We start from the raw sequence: 4,284 nt of genomic DNA, 5'->3' as shown, positions 1-4,284 counted from the left end.
TCCTTGGGTTATGCCAGGGAGGTCCACGGGTTATGCCGGGATTGAAAGAAAAGGCTCCTTGGATTATGCCAGGGAGGTCCACGGGTTATGCCAGGATCGAAAGAAAAAAGCTCCTTGGGTTATGCCAGTGTGGTCCACGGGTTATGCCGGGATTGAAAGAAAAAAGGCTCCTTGGGTTATGCCAGGGAGGTCCACGGGTTATGCCGGGATTAAAGAAAAAAGGCTCCTTGGGTTATGCTAGGGAGGTCCACGGTATGCTACCATGATTTTGGATTTTTCTTCATTATTCATTTCATTTTTAGTAGAAAATGCAAGAAAGAGTTTGGGGGGGAAACTTTCTTTTTGGTTGGTTCCCCGCTGCAAAGTTGTTTCAGTGTTTGCGCCTTTCTTTTCCTTTTTGGTTGCACCTGCTTCTGCACGGTTGCTTGTATTGCACCTGTTTCAAATTTTCAATAAAGAGCAATTGTTAGTTTGAAACGGTGGTTGGTTTTGTGGCCTTGATCGTCTCAATTGCTTGACCTCGGCCCAGCTTCTGTTGAGAACCTCTGCAGCTTTCTGGTTTTGAAGATTAATCTCTCTCTCAAACCGAAGCGCTCAAATTTTAAATTTTCATGACAACTCGCCCGCGCGGGGCTTCGACCCTTTCACTTTATTCTGCCTTTAGGACCTTTGTCCTTGACTTTCTTTTTTTCTTCAATAACTTTGCTTTCAGAGGACCAACCATCATGTCCAGTCGGGATTATCTTGATGCACCCGCTGAGGCTGGGTACTTTTCTTTAGCCTTTGTTAGGGAGAGCCCTGTAAAGCCAGTCCTGCCGCCTTTTCTTTGTATTAGTTTCCGGAACAGAGTTAGACCGAAAGGGATTTCCAAGGAAAAAGTAGACAAAAGGCAAGAAAATGAATTTAAAGAGAAACGTCCCTTTCTGGGAGAAAAGAAGGACTTATCTGGGGTGCATGCAGGCTTCAAATAGACATGACATGCTTCTTGGACTGAATGCCCGACCCGCACAAACTTTCTCAACTTCTCATAAACTCATCGACTCGTATTTCAAAACCAGGGAATCTTGCCAGGACTCTTTCAGTGGTGGGAGATGTCTTCTCTTCGGCCGACGGTGCCCTTTTCGGGTTTTCGCCAATCGACCTCTCTCATTTCTCTTCTCACCGACGCCCGATAGTGCTCTTTACAAGTTTTCACTAAACGGACTCTCTCATTTTCAATTTCTCTGCTCACCATCACCTTATGGTGCCCGTAGGTTTCACCGATAAGACTCTCTCATTTTATTTCTCTCAGTTTGATTGCCTCAGATCCCAACAATGGTGTTTTCCGACTCCAACGCCTTTGCCAATTGATCAGAAGGACTTGGACAAGGTTTGGGTAAAAGAATCTTGATGGATTTACAACTTTGGAACCGTTCCGGTGGGCTCATTGCCGAGCCATTATATCATCTGCCCCAGTTTCACTTTTTGGGGGAATTGGGATTTTTATTTTGGTGTGACTGAACCCCAGAGAGAGGTTGCCTACGTATCCTTTCGGAATCAAGTCAGACGTAGTTCAGGAAAAATATTTTGTTTTTGTTGTTTTTGTTGTTTTTTTTCAATAGTACTTTTGGGTTCCAAAGAGGGTCATCAAGGAAGAGTGACCGGCTCAAAAGGTTTGCGAAAGATTGATAGTGTTTGGATAGCACGAACGAAAGCCTTCGTCATCTCAATTGAACAAAGTCATCGCCGCAGAAAACCTAAACATAGTACCTTTTTACTGCATCCGCATTCATAGCTGCTTCGGGATCATTTCCTTCGATATCGCCTAGATACAATGCTCCTCTCGGCAATATCTTTCTGATGATGTATGGGCCCTTCTAATTAGGAGCAAATTTTCCTTTGCTTCATGGTGATGAGGAAAAATGCACCTTAACACAAGTTGTCCCACTTCAGAATTCCTGGGCCGCACTTTCTTGTTGTAAGCACGGGCCATTCTTTGCTGGTACAACTGCCCGTAGCAGACCGCAGCCATCCGCTTTTCATCAATTAGTGTCAACTGTCCTAGACGGGTCTTGATCCACTCACTGTCTTCAATTTCAGCTTCAACAATGATCCGGAGAGAGGGGATTTCAACTTCTGCAGGTATTACGGCTTCAGTTCCATAGACCAAAAGGTATGGGGTTGCTCCAACCGATATGCGCACCGTAGTGCGATATCCCAATAATGCAAAAGGCAACTTTTCATGCCACTGCTTGGAGCTCTGAATCATTTTTCTCAAAATCTTCTTGATGTTCTTGTTTGCTGCTTCGACGGCACCATTGGCTTTAGGTCGATAAGGGGTAGAGTTCCTAAGCGTTATTTTGAATTGTTCGCACATTTCCTCCATCAAACGACTATTCAGGTTTGTAGCATTATCTGTGATGATAGTTGCAGGAATACCAAATCGACAGATAAGATTGGAGTGCACGAAATCTACCACAGCTTTCTTGGTGACCGATTTGAGAGTGATGGCTTCAACCCACTTCGTGAAGTAGTCAATGGAAACCAGTATGAATCTGTGCCCATTTGAGGCTTTCGGCTCGATCGGCCCAATTACGTCCATGCCCCAAGCAACAAATGGCCAAGGCACTAACATGGGATGCAATTCTATGGGCAATGCATGAATCAAATCACCGTGCACCTGACACTGATGACACTTCCGAACAAAACTGAAACAGTCCTTTTCCATGGTTATCCAGTAGTAGCCTGCTCGGAGGATTTTGTTTGCCAAAACATACCCGTTCATGTGGGATCCACACACTCCTGCGTGTACTTCATGCATGATCCCTTCCGGCCTCTTCGGTGTCAACACATCTTAGCAAGTTGAGATCTGGGGTCCTTTTGTACAAGACATCACCACTTAAAAAGAAACCACCCACGTGCCGTCTAATAGTTCTCTTTTGGTCTCCAGTGGCTTGCTTGGGGTATTCTTTAGTTTTCAGAAATCTTTTGATGTCATGATACCATGGCTGAATACTTGGTTCTGCCTCAACTGTATTACAATAACCATGTCTTTCCCTGATTTTGATTTCCAAGGGATCAATGTGGGTGTTGCCTGGGTAGGGCAACATCGAGGCCAGAGTGGCGAGTGCATAAGCTAGTTCATTGTGACAACGAGGGATGTACCTGAACCCTATTGACTTGAACCGCTTGCTAAGATCTTCCACATGTTGCCGATAGGGAATAAGTTTAACATCTCGGGTTTCCCATTCTCCCTGGGCTTGCCGAATAATCAGATCTGAATCTCCCATAATCAACAACTCTTCGACATCTTGGTCGATCGCCATATTCATACCCATAATGCAGGCTTCATACTCAGCAGTGTTGTTTGTGCAGAAAAAACGAAGCCTGGCTGTGGCTGGATAATGCTGACCAGTGGGTGAGATCAAGATTGCCCCAATTCCCACACCTTTTGCGTTTATCGCTCCGTCAAAAAACATCTTCCAAGCAGTAGTATCCTCGGATGTTGCCTCGACTGAGTTTACCTCTTCATCTGGGAAGTAAGTGTTCAGGGGTTGGTATTCTTCATCAACCGGATTTTCAGCCAAATGATCTGCTAACGCTTGGGCTTTTATTGCCGTGTGAGTGACATAGACTATGTCAAATTCAGTGAGTAGAATCTGCCATTTTGCTAATCTCCCCGTGGGCATTGGTTTCTGGAATATGTATTTCAAAGGATCAAACCTGGTTATGAGGTAAGTGGTGTAGGCTTGCAGATAATGTCTCAACTTCTGAGCGACCCAAGTTAAGGCACAACAGGTTCTTTCCAATAGAGTATAGTTAGCTTCATAGCTGGTAAACTTCTTGCTCAGATAGTAGATCGCCTGTTCTTTCTTCCCCGTTACATCATGTTGCCCGAGGACACAGCCGAAAGAATTTTCCAAGATTGTCAGGTACAAGAACAAAGGCCTCCCTGGCTCTGGTGGGACCAATACTGGCAGATTTGACAGATATTCCTTGATCTTATCAAAAGCTTCTTGACATTCATCCGTCCATTTGATTGATGCATCTTTCTTCAGCAATTTAAATATAGGCTCACATGTGGATGTTAACTGAGCAATGAATCGGTTGATATAGTTTAATCTGCCCAACAAGCTCATCACATCTTTCTTAGTTCTCGGAGGAGGCAAATCCCGGATAGATTTTATTTTTGTTGGATCTAACTCGATACCTCTCCGGCTAACTATAAAGCCCAAAAGCTTGCCCGATGGGACTCCAAACGCACATTTGGCTGGGTTCAGCTTCAAATCATATTTGCGCAACCGT

The sequence above is a fragment of the Nicotiana attenuata genome, chromosome 11 (genome assembly GCF_001879085.1).
Source record: "Nicotiana attenuata strain UT chromosome 11, NIATTr2, whole genome shotgun sequence".
NCBI classification, from domain to species: domain Eukaryota; kingdom Viridiplantae; phylum Streptophyta; class Magnoliopsida; order Solanales; family Solanaceae; genus Nicotiana; species Nicotiana attenuata.
Note: the sequence above shows the minus strand (reverse complement) of the source record.